A 9,746-nucleotide genomic window follows, 5' to 3' on the forward strand; every position below is an offset into this window, starting at 1 on the left:
AAAGGGTGTGAGTTATTCCTCTTCTTAGAGCTTTTTCTCTGGATGTTAAGAATTACTGTTTTAGTTGGGAGGCTGGCATTTCCAATTCGATCAACGCTTTTTGAGGAGAAACCACATGAGATGTCCTGCAAGGGACACAAAGATGAACAGCACTGGCACTTGTCCTCAGGGCTCACAGTGTGTGTGTGTGTGTGTATGTGTGTGATTAGAGACAAAAAAAAATAGCTACCAGAAAAGCTACCATAGATTGAGTACTTCATATGCCCGGCACAACTCACAGTTATTTTTATTTATTTATATTTTCTATTTATTTTATTTTTTAGGCTGGTTGCATGGTATGTGGAATCTTAGTTCCCAGACCAGACACTGAATCCATGCCATCTGCATTGGGAGCTCAGAGTCTTAACTACTGAATCACCAGGTAAGTCCCCCCAAGTTATTTTTAATCTCATTTAATCCTTTCAACAACCATGTAAGGTAGGTATGATTCTCTATTTATGGTTAAGTGATTTTCCCAGTTCAGTTCAGTTGCTCAGTCGTGTCCAACTCTTTGTGACTCCATGGACTGCAGCATACTAGGTCTCCTGGTCCATCATCAACTCCCAGAGTTTACTCAAACACATGTCCTTTGAGTTGGTGATGCCATCCGACTATCTCATCCTCTGTTGTCCCCTTCTCCTCCCACCTTTAATCTTTCCCAGCATCAGGGTCTTTTCCAGTGAGTCAGTTCTTCACGTCAGGTGGCCAAAGTATTGGAGTTTCAGCTTCAGCATCAGTCCTTCTAATGAATATTCAGGACTGATTTCCTTTAGGATGGACTGGTTGGATCTCCTTGCTGTCCAAGGGACTGTCAAGAGTCTTCTCCAACACCACAGTTAAAAAGCATCAATTCTTCAGTGCTGAGCTTTCTTTATAGTCCAACTCTCACAACTATACTTGACTACTGAAAAAACCATAGCTTTGACTAGACTTTGTTGGCAAAGTAATGTCTCTGCTTTTTAATATGCTATCTAGGTTGGTCATAACTTTCCTTCCAAAGAGCAAACATCTTTTAATTTCATGACTGCAGTCTCCATCTGCAGTGATTTTGGAGCCCCCCAAAATAAGATCTGTCACAGTTTCCATGGTTTCCCCATCTATTTCCCATGAAGTGATGGGACCAGATGCCATGATCTTAATTTTCTGAATGTTGAGTTTTAAGCCAATTTTTTCACTTTCCTTTTTCACTTTCATCAAGAGGCTCTTTAGTTCTTCTTCACTTTCTGCCATAAGGGTGGTGTCATCTGCATATCTGAGGTTATTGATATTTCTCCTGGCAATCTTGGTTCCAGCTTGTGCTTCATCCTGTCCAGCATTTATCATGGTGTACTCTGCATATAAGTTAAATAAACAGGGTGACAATATACAGCCTTGACATAGTCCTTTTCCTGTTTGGAACCAGTCTGTTGCTCCATGACCAGTTCTAACTGTTGCTTCTTGACCTGCATACAGATTTCTCAGGAGATAGGTCAGGTGGTCTGGTATTCCCATCTCTTTAAGAATTTTCCACAGTTTCAGGCATAGTCAATAAAGCAGAAGTAGATGTTTTTCTGGAACTCTCTTGCTTTTTTGATGATCCAATCTAGTTGGCAATTTGATCTCTGGTTCCTCTGCCTTTTCTAAAACCAGATTGAACATCTGGAAGTTCACAGTTCATGTACTATTGAAACCTGGCTTGGAGAATTTTGAACATTACTTTGCTAGCTTGTGAGATGAGTGCGATTGTGCAGTAGTTTGAGCATTCTTTGGCATTGCCTTTCTTTGGGATTGGAATGAAAACTGACATTTTCCAGTCCAGTGGCCACTGCTGAGTTTTCCAAATTTGCTGGCATATTGAGTGCAGCACTTTCACAGCATCATCTTTTAGGATTTGAAATAGCTCAACTGGAATTTCATCACCTCCACTAGCTTTGTTCATAGTGATGCTTCCTAAGGCCGCCTTGACTTCACATTCCAGGATGTCTGGCTCTAGGTGAGTGATCACACCATTGTGGTTATCTGGGTCATGAAGATCTTTCTTGTAAAGTTCTTCTATGTATTCTTTACACCTCTTCTTAATATATTCTGCTTCTGTTAGGTCCATACCATTTCTGTCCTTTATCGAGCCCATCTTCGCATGTAATGTTCCCTTGGTATCTCTAATTTTCTTGAAGAGATCTCTAGTCTTTCTCATTCTATTGTTTTCCTCTATTTCTTTGCACTGATCACTGAGGAAGGCTTTCTTATCTCTCCTTGCTATTCTTTGGAGCTCTGAATTCAAATGGGTATGTCTTTCCTTTTCTCCTTTGCCTTTGGCTTCTCTTCTTTTCTCAGCTATTTGTAAGACCTCATCAGACAACCATTTTGCCTTTTTGCATTTCTTTTTCTTGGGGATGGTCTTGATCAATGCCCCCTGTTCAATGTCATGAACCTCCATCCATAGTTCTTCAGGCACTCTGTCTATCAAATCTAATATGACAAAACATGGTCCACTGGAGAATGGAATGGCAGACCACTTCAGTATTCTTGCCTTGAGAACGCCATGAACAGTATGAAAAGGCAAAAAGATAGGACACTGTAAGATGAACTCCCCAGGTCAGTAGGTGTCCAATATACTACTAGAGATCAGTGGAAAATTACTCCAGAAAGAATGAAGAGATGGAGCCAAAGCAAAAACAACACCCAGTTGTGGATGTGACTGGTGATGGAAGTAAAGCCTGATGCTGTAAAGAGCAATATTGCATAGGAACCTGGAATGTTAGGTCCATGAATCAAGGCAAATGGGAAGTGGTCAAAGAGGAGATGGCAAGAGTGAACATCGACATTTTAGAAATCAATGAACTAAAATGATCAGGAATGGTTGAATTTAACTTAGATGACCATTATATCTACTACTGTGGCCAAGAATCCCTTAGAAGAAATGGAGTAGCCATCACAGTCAACAAAAGAGTCTGAAATGCAGTACTTGGATGCAGTCTTAAAAATGACAGAATGATCTCTGTTTATTTCCAAAGCAAACCATTCATTATGACAGTAATCCAAGTCTATGCCCCAACCAGTAATGCTGAAGAAGTTGAAATTGAACGGTTCCATGAAGACCTACAAGATCTTCTAGAACTAACACCCCAAAAAGATGTCCTTTTCATTATAGGGGACTGGAATGCAAAAGTATGAAGTCAAGAAATATCTGGAGTAACAGATAAATTTGGCCTTGGAGTATAGAATGAAGCAAGGCAAAGGCTAATAGAGTTTTGCGAAGAGAATGCACTGGTCATAGCAAACGCTCTTTTCCAGCAACACAAGAGAACACTCTACACATGAACATCACCAGATGGTCGATACCAAAATCAGATTGATTATATTCTTTGCAGCCAAAGATGGAAAAGCTGTATACCATCAGCAAAAACAAGACCGGGAGATGACTGTGGCTCAGATCATGAACTCCTTATTGCCAAATTCAGACTTAAATTGAAGAAAGTAGGGAAAACCACTAGAACATTCAGGTATGACCTAAATCAAATCCCTTACAATTTTCCCAGGGTCACGTGGTAATAAGTGAAGGGTCACAAGAGAATTCCTAGCTAAGTGAGATGGGGGCTTAGAGGAGGAAATCATCACATCTTAATAAGAAAATGTCAAGAGCTTCATCAGGGAGGATGTCTTTGCAAGGTTTAGATATCAGGGAAAAACTTTGAAAGGCAAAGACTGGTTGTGGGGAGTGGGATGTATTCTTGGTGGAGGGAATATTTGAGCAAAAGCTGAGGGTGTTCGTGGAACAGCGAGACTGATGGACTGGGCTGTGGTGGGGTGCAGTGAGAGACAAGGCTGGAGAGAGAGAACATTTTGGGGATGACAGCTGCAATGTAGGGGACATTAACGACTGTGATCTTAGCTGTACTCTGAGGAGGACTGTCAGGATTAATATTGGAATCCAGGAGTGCAGAAAACAGTTAGGAGTGTGCCCTAAGAATTTCATTAAAGGTAATGAGAGTCTTAACTAGGGCAGTGGCTTTGGGAGTGGATGGCATTATGATTTTTGAGATGAGCATCCTGTGGGTTATATGGTTTTAGGATTCTCAAGGAAGAAATTGTGCCGGTTTCTACTGGGTAAACCCTGACTATAAATACTCTGATGTATAATATGGTTCTACTAATTCTTCTAGAAATTATACTAACATATGTCAATACTTTCCAAGCAATGTTGTTTCCAAGTAGCTCCAGGAGCTATCTGCTGATACTAAAGGCAAGCACAGGTGGTAGCATCAGCCCCCAGCCCGCAGTCACCTTGGTGAGGCCAGCAGCTCAACCCCTCACTCACAGGCTGCAGTGGGCAGACTGGGGTGGATGCTGTACCTCCTGGTGCCCACATCACTAAGGGATTAATCTCAGGAGGCTGAGCCAGGTCATACAGGGGTCCTTCTTCTCAGGTGTTAACTATTTAGTTCAGTTCAGTCACTCAGTCATGTCTGACTCTGCGATGTCAAATGTATGTGGTGTAAAACTAACTTCCTCTATGAAAGTTTTCTGCAGGCTGGTCTTTTCCTTCTTGATGCTGCTGTATCACCTTGTATGTCCTCTCATGAGACCACTTATCTCATGTCACTGTTACTATCTCTTTCCCCAGCTTCTGCCTCTATTATCTTGTGAGTTTCCCAAGGTCAAGGACTGTGCCCTGCTTAATCGAGGACTTTTATCCCAAAGCCGAGAACTAAGGAGATGAAGCTGACTGAAGGAGAATGAGCTGTTAGAAGGAGCACACCATTTTGGGGGACCAACTTTGACCAACAGGGACCAGGATCAGAGTGACATAAGCCTTGTGGAGGAGGGCAGACCATGGTGGGAAATGTCAAGATTCCCTGCATGTTGAGTGCGCCTTCTCCTTCCCATCCTAGAGATTCTCCTATCCACCACTTTTTTTTGTTCAAACCTTGGAAGATTTTTTGTTTTCTTTTAAATTTTAATTAATTTGTTTTTTAATTGAAGGATAATTGCTTTACAGAATTTTATTGTTTTCTGTCAAACCTCAACATGAATCAGCCATGTACGTATGTGAAGTTGCTCGGTTATGTCCGACTCTTTGCGACTCCGTGGGCTATAGCCCACCAGGCTCCTCCTTCCATGGGATTTCCCAGGCAAGAATACTGGAGTGGGTTGCCATTTCCTTCTCTAGGAGATCTTCCCAACCCAGGGATTGAACCTGGGTCTCCTGCATTGTAGACAGATGCTTTACCATCTGAGCCACCAGGGAGTGTACATATGTCTCCTCCCTTTTGAAACTCTCTCCCATCTCCCTCCCCATCCCACTCCTCTAGGTTGATACAAAGTCCCTGTTTGAGTTCCCTGAGACATACAACAAGTAAACCTTGGAGGGTTTTCAGCTTGGTATTTACCACAGAGGTCATTCCCTTTCAAAACTAGAGGAGCTTGGCAGATGGTCCATGAAAACTATGCTTTTCACCACAATGCAGCCAAACTCCTCCAGCCATAGTGGAAGGAAACTTTTGATCTTCTTGGTGTGAAAATGAGGAAGGAGGTGAGTGTTGGGAGTGAGGACAGCAAAAAGCAAAATCTTTGGGGGACCCACCGTTCCATCTTTGAGGAGACATTGCGCAGAATTCATCTGATCAAATTTTGTTTTTGGGAACAGGTGAGGTTTTGTTATCCTCATTTTACTGAAGATGTACCTGGGCCCAAGGTTAAGAGGTTAAATCATTTGCCCAATGGCTAGTAAGAACCCAAACCTTATGACTTTGAAGGCAAGATTCGTTTTCTCAAACTCTCAGAAGCTACTTGAGCAATAAAGAGATCACTTGAGGTTCCTTCGAGGAGTGAGTCAGCGTCCCCACTGTTTCACACTGACGTAAATGCCTTTCTTTTCTGGGCTCTGGGATGATCAGAAATCATCTTAGATGTAGACACATCACATTGTTAGGGCTAAAGGCAGGGGGTTGTGGACTGTCACCCCCACCCCCAGGGGTAAAGCCATTTCCTGCCATCCCAATACCCTTACACAGGAAGGCATTCTATAGAACAGTGCTCTAGAGAAATGACATCCTTTTCTGAAAGTTCAGTATCTTTTAACTTTGCTGAATACTCACTAATTCTATTTCTTTTTGTTACAAACTCAACAGCAAACTCATTAGTAGCTTATTAGCCAGGGCTGTTGAAGCTGAGCTGATGAGGTTAAGGAAAATTAGTTTCTGAAATTTGGTCAGTGCCGGAAGTGATCCTTGTTGGGGCTAATGAGAGCTTGATGAATGCCACAGCACAATTGACAAATGCCACCAATCAGAGATAATAAGACCATTAATGAATTTCAATAATTCCAACAAAAAGGTCACACATTAGTCAAGGATAGGATGAACAAAAGGAGGATGTGGGAGTCAGAGAGTAATCCCAAAAGGAGTTCAATAAATTTGCCAAGTTTTGGAAAGGAAACAAAGTGATGCTGAAGCCAACACTTCTGGGCGATGGTAAATACAGTAAAGAAATTCTGATGCTAAATGTTAGAGAGGTACGTTAATTCTTGATAACTTTATGACTTTGATAGAAATGATTGGTAAGCTTGGATTCACAGGGAAAGGGAAGAAAGGGGAAAATTTCCACCTGTAAATCTCTTAACTCTATCCTTAGCCATTGACTCTCTCATGCAATTCTTGTTATAATTCTATGAGACAATTAAAGCATTTCAGTCTAGGATGGCTTTGTGTGTTATTTAGTTCAGTTCAGTCGCTCACTTGTGTCCGACTCTTTGCAATCCTATGAACTGCACCAAGCTAGGCCTCCCTGTTCATCACCAACTCCCGGAGTTCACCCAAACCCATGTCCATTGAGTTGGTGATGCCATCCAACCATCTCATCCTCTGTCATCCCCTTCTCCTCCTGCCCTCAATCTTTACCAGCATCAGGTTCTTTTCAAATGAGTCAGCTTTTCACATCAGGTGGCCAAAGGATTGGAGTTTCAGCTTCAACATCAGTCCTACCAATAAACACCCAGGACTGATCTCCTTTAGGATGAACTGGTTGGATCTCCTTACAGTCTAAGGGACTCTCAAGTGTCTTCTCCAACACCATAGTTCAAAAGCATCAATTCTTTGGCGCTCAGCTTTCTTTATAGTCCAACTCTCACATCCATACATGACCACTGGAAAAACCATAGCCTTAATGAGACAGACCTTTGTTGACAAAGTAATGTCTCTGCTTTTTAATATGCTGTCTAAGTTGGTCATAACTTTCCTTCCAAGGAGTAAATGTCTTTTAATTGCATGGCTGCAGTCACCATCTGCAGTGATTTTGGAGCCCCCAAAAATAAAGTCTGTCACTGTTTCCCCTGTTTCCCCATCTATTTCCCATGAAGTGATGGGACCGGATGCCATGATCTTAGTGTTACTTAGAGGCAGCACAATGATGGATGACTAGGTGACTGTGCCATCTCTGAAGGCTGCCTTCAGCCTCCAGTTTGAATGTTGTAAAATTAGATCCATGAACCTATACAACAAGGGACTTTGGTTCAGTTAGACCCCAAATAATAAGAAGCCCCCCTGTCACAGGCGCCCCACTTTATAAATACCTGCACTTCCATCTTACTTAAGTCCTTTGGACTGAAAGGAGATCAAACCAGTCAATCCTAAAGGAAGTCAACCCTGAATTTCATTGGAAGGACTCATGCTGAAGCTGAAGCTCCAATACTTTGACCACCTGACATGAAGATCCAACTCATTGGAAAAGACCCTGTTGCTGGGAAAGATTGAGGGTAGGGGAGAAGGGGATGACAGAGGATGAGGCAGATGAATGGCATCTTTGATTCAATGGACATGAGTTTGAGCAAGCTCTGGGAGATAGCGAAGGACAGAGGACCCTGGTGTGTTGCAGTCCATGGGGTTGCAAAGAGACGGACATGACACAACTTAGCGACTGAACAACAACCACCATCTTGCCTGAGGAGGTCATTTCTTCTCTTTAGGCTGATGAATTCCTTTGGAAAACTTCAAAGGCAGAATCTGTGAGGCAGAAGCATTAAAATACTTATTTTATTTATTTTTTTAAATACTTATTTTTTATTTAAATTTACGTAGAGTAGAATTGACACGTTTGTGTGGGTGTGATGTTTCAGCTTTGCTTGCCAAGTAGCAAAACTTCCATTGTATTTCACAAAACAAAAGACCCTTGCAGGCAACCTATCAGGCAAAACAACTACTGCCAGGAAAAATTTACATGGCTGGTGAGGAGTATCACTCAAGTCCAGAGCAAAAGCCTCTGCCAGATAGCAGACATGATAGACAATCTGTCTGTACATGCACTTTGTCCTAAATGAGAGACAGAACAAGCATTCTGCATGTAACGTTGAGATCTATTTACTCTTGTAGATGTGTACTCTTAAGAATGTTTTATTCGGCTATTTCCTCCAATGCTTATGATTCCCACATTTATATAGTCATATCTTTGGCAGTACCTGTCTTCTAATTCAATTGTCCACAGTCCTTTTCAGTGTCTTTTCTGCATCTCACATTTCACTTGTACAGAACTGAGCTCTGATTTGGGCTGAAAGTTTCATCCCTCTAATCAGTGACTGGTTCCCCTGGCAACCAGCCCACCCGAGGGCCTTTTCCAAAAGTCACCTTATTAGCATAAACTGAGGTATGGTTGAAAGGAGTAGGGGCCCTGGTTCGATCCCTGGTCAGGGAACTAGGTCCCACCAGGTGGCTCAGTGGTGAAGAATCTGCCTGCCAATTCAGGAGATGCAAGAAAAGTGGGTTTGATCCCTGGGAGTAGGGAAGATCCCCTGGAACAGGAAATGCAACCCACTCCAGTGTTCTTGTCTGGAAAATTCTATGAACAGTGGTGCCTGGAGGGCTACAGTCCATGAGGTTGCAGGGTCAGACACGACTGAAGAGATTGAACACTCCTGGAGTCCTGGTGCTATGTGCTTATGTCCTCAAGTAGTTAATATCTTCCATTGTTGGAGATGGGGAGGTTTTTTACATCTGCAAAACAACTCAGGAGATGTGCATTAAATACTATTATCTAGGTACTTTATTGGAGAAGGCAATGGCACCCCACTCCAGTACTCTTGCCTGGAAAATCCCATGGATGGAGGAGCCTGGTAGGCTGCAGTCCATGGGGTCGCTAAGAGTCAGACACGACTGAGCGACTTCACTTTCACTTTTCACTTTCATGCACTGGAGAAGAAAATGGCAACCCACTCCAGTGTTCTTGCCTGGAGAATCCCAGGGTTGGGGGAGCATGGTGGGCTGCCGTCTATAGGGTCGCACAGAGTTGGACACGACTGAAGTGACTTAGCAGCAGGTGCTTTATAGAAGAGCTAAAGAAAAGGATGGAGGTGGGGGGAGGCCTGTCCTGGGAAGGCCATATGAAGTCCTGCTTGGTTACACCTGGGCTTTAAGGTACAGGAATCCTAGCCTTGTTGAGAGAAAAATAAAATGTTAGGATCTAGCTCATGGTGCCTGCTATTTAATATATATTTGTTGAGTGAATTTGTTATTGTTAACCATTTCATGTGTAGGTTTATATTGTGGGCACAAAATTGTAGACTTATTCAAGTGCATTTAATGGCAAGGAGGATCCTAAAGGTCTAAATCCTAAAGCTCTAAATCAAATCCTATAAATTCACAGGAAGATAAAAAGAAGCAGTAGAAGGTTGGGACCAGGGCCTCTGCACTCATCAGCAGGAATTGAGCTCAGGGGTATGGTTCTGGGGTGCTCTTTGT

At 42.5% G+C, this 9,746-nt stretch overlaps 1 non-coding gene across 1 annotated transcript; it reads right to left on the reverse strand.

Moving 5' to 3' along the window:
- Window positions 1-5,194: 5,194 nt before the first annotated feature.
- TRNAC-ACA (transfer RNA cysteine (anticodon ACA)) lies at window positions 5,195-5,266 on the reverse strand. The gene has a single exon. It is a non-coding gene; the product is annotated as a tRNA-Cys (tRNA).
- Window positions 5,267-9,746: the final 4,480 nt, after the last annotated feature.

This window comes from Bubalus kerabau, chromosome 13 (genome assembly GCF_029407905.1).
Source record: "Bubalus kerabau isolate K-KA32 ecotype Philippines breed swamp buffalo chromosome 13, PCC_UOA_SB_1v2, whole genome shotgun sequence".
NCBI lineage: Eukaryota > Metazoa > Chordata > Mammalia > Artiodactyla > Bovidae > Bubalus > Bubalus kerabau.